The sequence below is a fragment of the Entelurus aequoreus genome, linkage group LG01, assembly GCF_033978785.1.
Source record: "Entelurus aequoreus isolate RoL-2023_Sb linkage group LG01, RoL_Eaeq_v1.1, whole genome shotgun sequence".
NCBI lineage: Eukaryota > Metazoa > Chordata > Actinopteri > Syngnathiformes > Syngnathidae > Entelurus > Entelurus aequoreus.
In genome coordinates this window covers 11,508,416-11,523,489 of record NC_084731.1, presented here as the reverse complement: position 1 = coordinate 11,523,489, position 15,074 = coordinate 11,508,416, and positions in this window count along the sequence as shown.

The following is a 15,074-nucleotide window of genomic DNA, read 5'->3' as shown; positions in this document are numbered from 1 at the left end:
ATAGTATTTATAGCACAAACAGTGACTTGTACAAATTGCACTCCGCTTCTATAATCATGAAGGAAAAAAAAAAAAAAAGAAAAAGTATTGCCTATGTATATATTTATATGGTGTGGGAAACAAGGCAGTGGCGCCCCCCCCTTCGCCCCCCTCCCCCCCCCCCCCCTCGTCGGTGTTAGTCGTCACCCACCTTTGGTTCAGCCACACTGTGTCAGGCCTCCAATCACTAAGACTGTGAAGGATCTCGCTCAAAGGAAGGGAAAATTAGGGTCTGGACTTTGGATGCTTTTCGGGGACGGGGGGGTTGAAATAAAGGATGAAGCCTTTGTGAGGTGTTTTTTTTTTTTTTTTTTTTTTTTTTTTTTTTAAAAGAAGCCTTATATGCAAACCTTTTAACCTGTGTGTTCTCTGCAAGTGCCACCCTCGTATTGTGTCAAGAAAGGTTGTTTCTGTTTTTGTTTGTTTTTTCCACCAGCTTCAGTATTATGGGATGGTTTACCGTTGTTCTCTGCAGCACCCGTGTCAGTATTACGACTCTAGGCAGCAGTTACTTAGTTTACATTATGTCGTGCAATGTTTATTTGTCAGTGTTACACCAAACCTCTTCTTTTCTTCCTTTTTTTTTTTTTTTTTTTTTTTTTTTTTTTTTTTTGGAATACAGCAAATTTGCATTCATCTTATTTGTAGGTTGGAAAAAAAAAAAAAAGATTATTTATGTGGCCCATTTTATATTTCCTAATTTTATTTATTTCATACTGTTGTGTACAGTACTATAGGTCTTCAATATATAGATATATTTTAGTAAAAAGGAACATGTGTCGATCATAGGGCAAATTTTACGTAAAGAGAGCATTTATTGTGTTTTGAAACATTGTGAAATGCGAATTTTAATCTTATTTTATTTTATTTCCTCTATTTTCCACATAATGGAAAATGTCAAATTTGGGAACTTTTATACAATTGTGAAAACACTGTATTTTCGACTGAAAAGAAAAAAAAAAAATTCCACTTTCTTCATCCTTTGTTTCTTTTTTTAAGCTAAAAAAAATGAAGAGGGACTGTTAAATACTATGTATGATATCATGACTGAAGAAGAATCTTTCCTGAAATGTCTTTGTAAAAGTATTATTGAACTCTTGATTTGTAATTTCTCTTGAAAATGACCCTGCTCGAATAAAAGTAGCCAAATTACAAAACACCAAACTCTTGCACCGTCTTCTCTTGTCTGGTGGCTCGTGCATCTTCATGTTTGTCTGCTTCTTTTTCCACGTGCTTCCTATCATGTTGTCGTCAATAATGCCCTAAAACATCATCGTCGTTAAAATCCTCTTTCGTTATTTTTGAGCTCAAAAACATTTTGGACTGCGATGAGGTGGCGACTTCCGTCCGAATGCAGCTGAGATAGGCTCCAGCGACCCCCCGCCACCCCAAAAGGGACAAGCGGTAGAAAATCGATGCATGGAAAAGCATTTTGAGTAATGCATTGTCATTATTAACCCTGTAACACCCATTGTTGTAAAATTACAACGTTAACTTTAACCATCCTAAAAAAAAATCTGTTATATATTTGTTTATTTTGTTACCACATTTACATAGTCATTGGGTCCTATTGTTCAGTCTCACAAGGCTATTGGATCGTACATTTGTTTATAAGTCACACCTTCTGGCCATGAACGCACACAACCTCTCAAGGTTTCCTTCGAACAAATTATATTTGTTTCATTGGACTGGATTCATCAGATTCAAGTAATTAAAATGTCTTTTATATATTATTTGGGTTGTTATTACAATGTCTAGAGCAGAGGTCACCAACCTTTTTGAAACCAAGAGCTACTTCTTGGGTACTGATTAATGCGAAGGGCTACCAGTTTGATACACACTTAAATAAATTGCCCGAAATAGCCAATTTGCTCAATTTACCTTTAACTCTATGTTATTATTAATAATAAATGATATTTACACTTAATTGAACGGTTTAAAAGAGGAGAAAACACGAAAAAAATGACAATTACATTTTGAAACATAGTTTATCTTCAATTTCGACTCTTTAAAATTCAAAATTCAACCAAAAAAAAGAAGAGAAAAACTTTAAAAAATAATTTATGAAACATCATTAGTAATTTTTCCTGATTAAGATTAATTTTAGAATTTTGATGACATGTTTTAAATAGGTTAAAATCCAATCTGCACTTTGTTAGAATATATAACAAATTGGACCAAGCTATATTTCTAACAAAGACAAATCATTATTTCTTCTAGATTTTCCAGAACAAAAATTTTAAAAGAAATTCAAAACACTTTGAAATAAGATTTAAATTTGATTCTACAGATTTTCTAGATTTGCCAGAATAATTTTTTTGAATTTTAATCATAAGTTTAAAGAAATATTTCACAAATATTATTCGTCAAAAAAACAGAAGCTGAAATGAAGAATTAAATTAAAATGTATTTATTATTCTTTACAATAAAAAAAAAAAAATACTTGAACATTGATTTAAATTGTCAGTAAAGAAGAGGAAGGAATTTAAAAGGTAAAAAGGTATATGTGTTTAAAAATCCTAAAATAATTTTTAAGTTTGTATTTTTCCTCTAAAATTGTCTTTCTGAAAGTTATAAGAAGCAAAGTAAAAAAAATAATGAATTTATTTAAACAAGTGAAGACCAAGTCTTTCAAATATTTTCTTGGATTTTCAAATTCTATTTGAGTTTTGTCTCTCTTAGAATTAAAAATGTCGGGAAAAGCGAGACCAGCCTGCTAGTAAATAAATCAAATTTAAAAAATAGAGGCAGCTCACTGGTAAGTGCTGCTATTTGAGCTATTTTTAGAACAGGCCGGCGGGCTACTCATCTGGTCCTTACGGGCTACCTGGTGCCCGCGGGCACCGCGTTGGTGACCCCTGGTCTAGAGCATGTACATATGTAGTTATTGTGGAACAGATGCATCACATTTCATTTAGAGCTTGTTATATAATTGTTTCAATTATAAAAGAGGGGGAAAAGCGTTTTTTAAGAGTTTTATCTTGTTTCATATTTTTTATATTTGTAATAAATGCCTTCGTAAAAATATAACTAATGTGTGATTATTATTAATGGTATATACCGTTATGGGGCTAAGTAAGCAATCAACCCTGCAAATGTTCAGACAACGTGAGTACAAATACTTAAATTGTGCTCCCATCAAAGCCCAATGTTGCAATATTACAACATTTCTCTAAAAACATACATAAACATTTTTATTTTTTTTAACTCTTCAATTTCTGCATTAAATGCCTCCTACAAGAAATGTTTTTTTTTTTAGGTTTTTCTATATTTGGGTCTTACAGGGTTAAACTGACAAAAATGAAAATACATCCACATTCAAGTCTTATATGTTATTGCAAATTGTACAATGATGTGTTTTTTTATTGTTTTTGTATAAATGTTTATTAGATTATTATCAGAGCGGCAACATGAAAGGTTGAGCGATGCCGAACATCAAAGCAAGCTTTGCATTTTTTACATCGACCGCCTCCCCACCGCATCATTTTGCAGAGGGGCGGGCTCTTGAATGATTAGCTGCTAAATTTCATACCATTATTGGATTTTAAATTTGTATTATATTTATATATTATTTATTTATTTATTTATCTACCTATTTATCTATTATATGTATATTTACATATATATATATATATATATATATATATATATATATATATATATATATATATATATATATATATATATATATATATATATATATATATATATATATATATATATATATATATATATATATATATATATATATATATATATATATATATATATATATATATATATATGTATATATATATATATATATATTTAATTAGAGATGTCCGATAATATCGGCCTGCCTGCCGGCCGATATATGCGTTAAAATGAAATATCGGAAATTATCGGTATCGGTTTTTTAAATATCGGTATTGTTTTTTTTTTGTTTTTTTTTTGTTTTTTTTATTAACTCAACATAAAAAACACAAGATACACTTACAATTAGTGCACTAACCCAAAAAACCTCCCTCCCCCATTTACACTCATTCACACAAAAGGGTTGTTTCTTTCTGTTATTAATATTCTGCTTCCTACATTATACATCAATATATATCAATACAGTCTGCAAGGGATACAGTCCGTAAGCACACATGATTGTGCGTGCTGCTGGTCCACATAGTACTAACCTTTAACAGTTAATTTTACTAATTTTCAATCAATACTAGTTTCTATGTAACTCTTTTTATATTGTTGTACTTTCTTTTTTATTCAAGAAATTGTTTTTAATTTATTTATCTTATTTTACTAATTTTTAAAAAAAGTACCTTATCTTCACCATACCTGGTTGTCCAAATTAGGCATAATAATGTGTTAATTCCACGACTGCATGTATCGGTTGATATCGGTATCGGTTGATATCGGTATCGGTAATTAAAGAGTTGGACATTATCGGAATATCGGATATCGGCAAAAAGCCATTATCGGACATCCCTATATTTAATATTTTTTACATATTTGGAAGGCAGCAAACGAGTCTCTCGGCGCAGGATGGTGAGAGGCACCATTCCCTATTTTTGCATATTTCAAGCTGGAAAAAAAAAAAAAAAAAAAAGGGGGTCAAAGGTCAGGATAGGTGTGAGAAATTCCAAACCATCGCTGTCAAGCGGATCTGTCATTCTACCTTATCGGCTGAAAAGCGCCCCGTGTCTGCTTTTACATTGACTGATCAATACCGTCTGGCACGATGTTGCGGAGCCCCCCGATTCTAATTGCAATGAATGTGGAACGCCATTGATTCCCGGCGCGTTTTAATTTATTATTGAATGACGGCTACGCTTTGAGTGGCATATTGCCGCCAGACACCGAGAAGTGATCCCCGGTTTTTTTTTGGGTTTCGTCACGTCGGCCCGCGCTGGAAAAAAAGGGCAAACGCTCACTTTACTGACGTGTTAAATTCCTCTGAAAAAAAACAAAAAAAAACATACATTTTGTGTGCTTTGAGAGCGTTTAACACCGTCGTCGTAGTCGTCGTCATCGGGCCATATGCCCGGCCCAGATTGCTGGTGTGTTTTGGACAGCTGAGCTGCGATGATTCACTTCAGGGACTCGTAGAGACCAGAGCTAAGTGTACGTTTAGCCCGAGGCCACAGCGCTCCCTGCACACACACACACACACACACACACACACACACACACACACACACACACACACACTGACAGCGCCATTGACTCCTTTGTATTGACAACACTCTCCGGTCTTGTTCTAATCAGCATCAGTATCACCTTCCCCTTTGCTGCCGGCAACATCAGCAAAGTTAAGTAGCCAGCGAGCGTCGTGGTCGGAGCAAATTTAAACTACATAACATATGTTAGTGCAGGGGTCACCAACGCGGTGCCCGCGGGCACCAGGTAGCCCGTAAGGACCAGATGAGTAGCCCGCTGGCCTGTTCTAAAAATAGCTCAAATAGCAGCACTTACCAGTGAGCTGCCTCTATTTTTTTTATTTTTTTTTATTTACTAGCATGCTGGTCTCGCTTTGCTCGACATTTTTAATTCTAAGAGAGACAAAACTCAAATAGAATTTGAAAATCCAAGAAAATATTTTAAAGACTTGGTCTTCACTTGTTTAAATAAATTCATTATTTTTTTACTTTGCTTCTTATAACTTTCAGAAAGACAATTTTAGAGAAAAAATACAACCTTAAAAATGATTTTAGGATTTTTAAACACATATACCTTTTTACCTTTTAAATTCCTTCCTCTTCTTTCCTGACAATTTAAATCAATGTTCAAGTATTTTTTTAAATTTTTTATTGTAAAGAATAATAAATACATTTTAATTTAATTCTTCATTTTAGCTTCTGTTTTTTCGACGAAGAATATTTGTGAAATATTTCTTCAAATTTATTATGATTAAAATTCAAAAAAATTATTCTGGAAAATCTAGAAAATCTGTAGAATCAAATTTGAATCTTATTTCAAAGTCTTTTGAATTTATTTTAAAATTTTTGTTCTAGGAAAATCTCGAAGAAATAATGATTTGTCTTTGTTAGAAATATAGCTTAGTCCAATTAGTTATATATTCTAACAAAGTGCAGATTGGATATTAAACTATTTAAAACAGGGGTCACCAACCTTTTTGAAACCAAGAGCTACTTCTTGGGTACTGATTAATGCGAAGGGCTACCAGTTTGATACACACTTAAATAAATTGCCAGAAATAGCCAATTTGCTCAATTTACCTTTAACTCTATGTTATTATTAATAATTAATGATATTTACACTTAATTGAACGGCTTAAAAGAGGAGAAAACATGAAAAAAATGACAATTAAATTTTGAAACATAGTTTATCTTCAATTTCGACTCTGTAAAATTCAAAATTCAACCGAAAAAAAAGAAAAGAAAAACTAGCAAATTCGAATCATTTTGAAAAAATTAAAAAAATAATTTATGGAACAACATTAATATTTTTTCCTGATTAAGATTAATTTTAGAATTTTGATGACATGTTTTAAATCAGGGGTCACCAACGTGGTGCCCGCGGGCACCAGGTAGCCCGTAAGGACCAGATTAGTAGCCCGCTGGCCTGTTCTAAAAATAGCTCAAATAGCAGCACTTACCAGTGAGCTGCCTCTATTTTTTAAATTGTATTTATTTACTAGCAAGCTGGTCTCGCTTTGCCCGATATTTTAATTCTAAGAGAGACAAAACTCAAATAGAATTTGAAAATCCAAGAAAATATTTTAAAGACTTGGTCTTCACTTGTTTAAATAATTTCATTAATTGTTTTACTTTGTTTCTTATAACTTTCAGAAAGAGAATTTTAGAGAAAAAAATACAACTTTAAAAATTATTTTAGGATTTTTAAACACATGTACCTTTTTACCTTTTAAATTCCTTCCTATTCTTTCCTGACAATTTAAATCAATGTTCAAGTAAATTTATTGTTTATATTGTAAAGAATAATACATACATTTTAATTTAATACTTCATTTTAGCTTCTGTTTTTTCGACGAAGAATATTTGTGAAATATTTCTTCAAACTTATTATGATTAAAATTCAAAAAAAATTATTCTGGTAAATCTAGAAAATCTGTAGAATCAAATTTAAATCTTATTTCAAAGTGTTTTGAATTTCTTTTAACATTTTTGTTCTGGAAAATCTGGAAGAAATAATGATTTGTCTTTGTTAGAAATATAGCTTGGTCCAATTTGTTATATATTCTAACAAAGTGCAGATTGGATTTTAACCTATTTAAAACATGTCATCAAAATTCTAAAATTAATCTTAATCAGGAAAAATTACTAACCATGTCCCATAAATTCTTTTTTTTATTTTTTCAAAAAGATTCAAATTTGCTAGTTTTTCTCGTCTTTTTTTCAGTTGAATTTTTAATTTTAAAGAGTCGAAATTGAAGATAAACTATGTTTCAAAATGTAATTGTCATTTTTTTCGTGTTTTCTCCTCTTTTAAACTGTTCAATTAAGTGTAAATATCTTTAATTATTAATAAAAACATAGAGTTAAAAGGTAAATTGAGCAAATTGGCTATTTCTGGCAATTTATTTAAGTGTGTATCAAACTGGTATTCCTTCGCATTAATCAGTACCCAAGAAGTAGCTATTGGTTCAAAAAGGTTGGTGATCCCTGTTCTAGATGCAAATTATCCTCATGGATGCTAAAAAAAGCTCAGCATCAGTTGGATCATCTGCTTATTGATGAAGTAAAAGTAGGTGAGACCGGCATACTTTTGACCCCATTTAATAATGTACACACCTCAATATGGCGTATGAAGGACAGGCGGGTCCAAAGACGCGAGGAGGACCTGGCGTTGGGCGAGAGAAAGTTCAAATACATGCAGGGAGGAGAAGGCCCAAGTGTCCAGCAGGGATTAACCAATCAGAGTGTCAGAAGAGCGGCCAGCTGTTCATTCTGGCCCGGGCGAAGCGAGGCCCGGAGCAGGTGGTGCAGCCCGGTGCCAGCGGTGCTGAAGAGGAGGGGAGCCCAGGAGGAAGATGCTGATGAAAGACACTCGCCTAATGTTTCCGCGTCGCTCTTGGACTCCTCGCCCGTATTATCATGAATAAATATTCTACAAACGCAAGAATATCTGAAAGCTCGGGCCTTTATTTGCGTGCCATTCTTTTCAAAATAAAAGCAGCAGTAAAAAATAAAAAAAGGAAGAGGAAGAAGGCTCAAACGTGATGTATGAAAACAGGGTCAGTGAAGTATTACATCTGCTGCAAAATAAGTCAACATTTTTTTTTTTCAGCTTCAGTTTAGCAGAGCTGATAACACCTCACTGACTAATAAGTAAGTTTCAAAAGAAAATGCACTTTTTTAAAAATTTTCCTGTCATTCACAATCCTTATGTGAGACAAAAACGCACATCCAAAAATTTCAAAAAAATAAAAATTAAATAAAATAAAAAAGCCTTTTTTTAGATATATGCATACTAGTTTTAGCTATTTGGCTGTTCTAGTTTTTATTTTTATTTATTTATTTTTAATCCAACTTTTTTTTTATTGGCATTTTCAAATAGACAGAAAAAAAATGCAAGTCGAAACAGTACAATTTTAAAGTCAGTAAATTATTCACACCCTTTCCCTTAAAACCCAAACCACGCGCCCACCCCACTCAAGTCACACCAACAAGGGACATATGGCACAAACATATAACAAGTAATATTTATTTATTTATTTAATTATTATTTTTATTTTTTTAATTTTATTTTGTATTTGTATTTTTTTTTTTTTTAATTTAAAAAAAATTTTTTTTTTTAATTTTAATTTTTTTTTTTTTATTTATTTATTTTATTTTTTTTTTTATTATCTTTTTATATTATTATTTTTTAATACACTGTATACAGTCTGAGGTTGTTATTACAATGTCTAGAGCATGTACATATGTAGGTATTGTGGAACAGATGCATTACATTTCATTTAGAGCTTGTTATATAATTGTTGCAATTATAAAAGAGGGGGAAAAAGTGTTTTTTAAGATTTTTTATCTTGTTTCATAATGTTTATATTTGTAATAAATGACTTCATAAAAATATAACTAATGTGTGATTATTATTAATGGTATATACCGTTATGGGGCTAAGTAAGCAATCTATTATTATTATTATTATTATTATTATTATTATCCTCTTTAATGTTCATTGTAAATTGTGAAAAACTGCTAGCAAGAGGTGGCTAACAATGCAGGTAATTGACATACACTATATTGCTAAAAGTATTTGACCACCTGTCTTGACTCACATATGAACTTGAAGTGTCATCCCGTGGAATTGTCCACAATGTTTTTGGTATCCTGGAGCATTCAAAGTTCCTTTCACTGGCACTAAGGGGGCCAAGCCCAACTCCTGAAGAAACAACCCCACACCATAATTCCTCCTCCACCAAATTTCACGCTTGGCCCAATGCAGTCCGAAATGTAGCGTTCTCCTGGCAACCTCCAAACTCAGACTGGTCCATCATGTTGCCAGATGGAAAAGTGTGATTCATCAGTCCAGAGAAGGTGTGTCCACTGCTCTAGAGTCCAGTGGCGACGTGCTTTACACCACCGCATCCCACGCTTTGCATTAGTCTTGGTGATGTATGGCTTAGATGCAGCCGCACGGCCATGGAAACCCATTCCACGAAGCTCTCTGCGTAGTTTGAAGTTTGGAGCTCTGTAGCAACTGAAAGATTTTGCACTATGCTGACCTCTCTGTCACTTTACGTGGCCTACCACTTCCTGGCTGAGTTGCTGTTGTTCCCAAACTCTTCACTTTTCTGAGAAACAAACGTTTACCCAGCTTGCAACAAACTGTAATAAATCTATTAGATGCCAGCCTGACGTTTCCTTTAACTTGGACACACACATCTATACCTTTGGACATTCGGAGACAGTCATTTCCAGGAGTTATTTCATCCTGTGAGAAGTCTCCATTTTACTAGTAAAATGTGCAGAATACAAATTAAAATACAACATTTCTGTCAACGAAGATTTGTGTCAGTCTTTGATAGTAGGCTAATATAGCTAATATAGACACTTACGTCATGTGTTGTCTTCATTATAACACTTATAGAAGACTTTTAAAATCATTTTGATAGTAGGCTAATATAGTTAATATAGACACTTACATCATGTGTTGTCTTCATTATAACACTTATATAAGACTTTTAAAGTTATTTTGATAGTAGGCTAATATAGCTAATATAGACACTTGCGTCATGTGTTGTCTTCATTATAACACTTATATAAGACTTTTAAGGTCATTTTGATAGTAGGCTAATATAGCTAATATAGACACTTACATCATGTGTTGTCTTCATTATAACACTTATATAAGACTTTTAAGGTCATTTTGATAGTAGGCTAATATAGCTAATATAGACACTTACATCATGTGTTGCCTTCATTATAACACTTATATAAGACTTTTAAAGTCATTTTGATAGTAGGCTAATATAGCTATTATAGACACTTACATCATGTGTTGTCTTCATTACCACACTTATATAAGACTTTTAAAGTCATGTTGATAGTAGGCTAATATAGCTAATATAGACACTTACATCATGTGTTGCCTTCATTATAACACTTATATAAGACTTTTAAGGTCATTTTGATAGTAGGCTAATATAGCTAATATAGACACTTACATCATGTGTTGTCTTCATTATAACACTTATATAAGACTTTTAAGGTCATTTTGATAGTAGGCTAATATAGCTAATATAGACACTTACATCATGTGTTGCCTTCATTATAACACTTATATAAGACTTTTAAAGTCATTTTGATAGTAGGCTAATATAGCTATTATAGACACTTACATCATGTGTTGTCTTCATTACCACACTTATATAAGACTTTTAAAGTCATTTTGATAGTAGGCTAATATAGCTAATATAGACACTTACATCATGTGTTGCCTTCATTATAACACTTATATAAGACTTTTAAAGTCATTTTGATGGTAGGCTAATATAGCTATTATAGACACGTACATCATGTGTTGTCTTCATTATAACACTTATATAAGACTTTTAAGGTCATTTTGATAGTAGGCTAATATAGCTAATATAGACACTTACATCATGTGTTGTCTTCATTAAAACACTTATATAAGACTTTTAAGGTCATTTTGATAGTAGGCTAATATAGCTAATATAGACACTTACATCATGTGTTGTCTTCATTATAACACTTATATAAGACTTTTAAAGTCATTTTGATAGTAGGTTAATATAGCTATTATAGACACTTACATCATGTGTTGTCTTCATTATAACACTTATATAAGACTTTTAAAGTCATTTTGATAGTAGGCTAATACAGACACTTATGTCATGTGTTGTCTTCATTATAACACTTAGATAAGACTTTTAAAGTAATTTTGATAGTAGGCTAATATAGCTAATATAGACACTTACGTCATGTGTTGCCTTCATTATAACACTTATATAAGACTTTTAAAGTCATTTTGATAGTAGGCTAATATAACTAATATAGACACTTACATCATGTGTTGCCTTCATTATAACACTTATATAAGACTTTTAAAGTCATTTTGATAGTAGGCTAATATAGCTATTATAGACACTTACATCATGTGTTGTCTTCATTATAACACTTATATAAGACTTTTAAAGTCATTTTGATAGTAGGCTAATATAGACACTTATGTCATGTGTTGTCTTCATTATAACACTTAGATAAGACTTTTAAAGTCATTTTGATAGTAGGCTATTATAGCTAATATAGACACTTGCATCATGTGTTGCCTTCATTATAACACTTATATAAGACTTTTAAAGTCATTTTGATAGTAGGCTAATATAACTAATATAGACACTTACATCATGTGTTGCCTTCATTATAACACTTATATAAGACTTTTAAAGTCATTTTGATAGTAGGCTAATATAGCTAATATAGACACTTATGTCATGTGTTGTCTTTATTATAACACTTATATAAGACTTTTAAAGTCATTTTGATAGTAGGCTAATATAGACACTGACATCATGTGTTGTCTTCATTATAACACTTATATAAGACTTTTAAGGTAATTTTGATAGTAGGCTAATATAACTAATATAGACACTTACATCATGTGTTGTCTTCATTATAACACTTATATAAGACTTTTAAAGTCATTTTGATAGTAGGCTAATACAGACACTTATGTCATGTGTTGTCTTCATTATAATACTTAGATAAGACTTTTAAAGTAATTTTGATAGTAGGCTAATATAGCTAATATAGACACTTACGTCATGTGTTGCCTTCATTATAACACTTATATAAGACTTTTAAAGTCATTTTGATAGTAGGCTAATATAACTAATATAAACACTTACATCATGTGTTGCCTTCATTATAACACTTATATAAGACTTTTAAAGTCATTTTGATAGTAGGCTAATATAGCTATTATAGACACTTACATCATGTGTTGTCTTCATTATAACACTTATATAAGACTTTTAAAGTCATTTTTATAGTAGGCTAATATAGACACTTATGTCATGTGTTGTCTTCATTATAACACTTAGATAAGACTTTTAAAGTCATTTTGATAGTAGGCTATTATAGCTAATATAGACACTTGCATCATGTGTTGCCTTCATTATAACACTTATATAAGACTTTTAAAGTCATTTTGATAGTAGGCTAATATAACTAATATAGACACTTACATCATGTGTTGCCTTCATTATAACACTTATATAAGACTTTTAAAGTCATTTTGATAGTAGGCTAATATAGCTAATATAGACACTTATGTCATGTGTTGTCTTTATTATAACACTTATATAAGACTTTTAAAGTCATTTTGATAGTAGGCTAATATAGACACTGACATCATGTGTTGTCTTCATTATAACACTTATATAAGACTTTTAAGGTAATTTTGATAGTAGGCTAATATAACTAATATAGACACTTACATCATGTGTTGCCTTCATTATAACACTTATATAGGACTTTTAATTTTTTGCGGCTCCAGACAGATTTTCTTTTTGTATTTTTGGTCCAACATGGCTCTTTAAACATTTCGGGTTGCCGACCCCTGCCCTAGGGCAAAGCTACTGTCAAATCACTCCAGGAACATTTCCATTTGTTGCCTTTTAGAAGGTTCCGCCTCACAAATCCAACTTGCTGCTGGTGTTGGTTTGGCTCCGACATTGAAAGGAAAGCATGAGGCCACTGCTTACCCTCCCTCTCACTAAGGGGTAAGTGATTATGTGTTTGGCCAATGTGGAAATCTTTTGATATGCACAAACACACATTCTAACATGCCCACAACGCTAGATTTTTCATTTTTTTCCCCCCATTTTTCCAACTCTGGAACCACCACGTCGAGTACAAGGTTAATCAACTTGTAGCTGAACGCATGATGGAAAATGGAGCATTGTCCACACGTTTAAGTCAGGACTTTGGGAAGGCCATTCTAAAATCTTCATTCTAGCCTGATTTAGCCATTCCTTTACCACTTTTGACGTGTGTTTGGGGTCATTGTCCTGTTGGAAACCCCCAACTGCGCCCAAGACCCAACCTGATGATTTTAGCTTGTCCTGAAGAATTTGGAGGTCCGATAATATCGGACTGCTGATATTATCGGCCGATAAATGCTTTAAAATATAATATCGGAAATTATTAGTATCGGTTTCAAAAAGTAGAATGTATGACTTCTTAAAAGGCCGCTGTGTACACGGACGTAGGGAGAAGTACAGAGCGCCAATAAACCTTAAAGGCCTACTGAAAGCCACTACTAGCGACCACGCAGTCTGATAGTTTATATATCAATGATGAAATCTTAACATTGCAACACATGCCAATACGGCCGGGTTAACTTATAAAGTGACATTTAAAACTTCCCGGGAAATATCCGGCTGAAACGTCGCGGTATGATGACGTATGCGCGTGACGAAGTCAGTATAACAGAAGTTATGGTACCCCGTAGAATCCTATACAAAAAGCTCTGTTTTCATTTCATAATTCCACAGTATTCTGGACATCTTTTGCAATTTGTTTCATGAACAATGAAGGCTGCAAAGAAGACAGTTGTAGGTGGGATCGGTGTATTAGCAGCGGACTACAGCAACACAACCAGGAGGACTTTGTTGGAGCGCTAGCCGCGCTAGCCGCCGACCTCGCCTTGACTTCCTACGTCTCCGGGCCGCCAAACGCATCGGGTGAAGTCCTTCGTCCTTCTGCCGATCGCTGGAACGCAGGTGAGCACGGGTGTTGATGAGCAGATGAGGGCTGGCTGGCGTCGGTGGAGAGCTAATGTTTTTAGCATAGCTCTGTGAGGTCCCGTTGCTAAGTTGCTAAGTTAGCTTCAACGGCGTCGTTAGCACAGCATTGTTAACCTTCGCCAGCCTGGAAAGCATTAACCGTGTATTTACATGTCCACGGTTTAATAGTATTGTTGATTTTCTATCTATCCTTCCAGTCAGGGGTTTATTTTTTTTGTTTCTATATGCAGTTAAAGCACGATGCTATCACGTTAGCTCTGCCTCTCAAGTCCTTCACTGTAACGTTCCTCATCCACGAATCTTTCATCCTCGCTCAAATTAATGGGGTAATCGTCACTTTCTCGGTCCGAATCTCTCTCGCTCCATTGTAAACAACGGGGAATTGTGAGGAATACTAGCTCCTGTGACGTCACGCTACTTCCGGTACAGGCAAGGCTTTTTTTTATCAGCGAGCAAAAGTTGCAAACTTTATCGTCGATTTTCTCTACTAAATCCTTTCAGTAAAAATATGGCAATATCGCGAAATGATCAAGTATGACACATAGAATGGATCTGCTATTCCCGTTTAAATAAAAAACAAATCATTTCAGTAGGCCTTTAAAGGCACTGCCTTTGCGTGCCGGCCCAGTCACATAATATCTACGGCTTTTCACACTCACAAGTGTGAATGAGGGTGACCGTGTAAACAACTTCAACACTGTTACAAATATGCGCCACACTGTGAACCCACACCAAACAGGAATGACAAACACATTTCGGGAGAACATCCGCACCGTAACACAACATAAACACAACACAA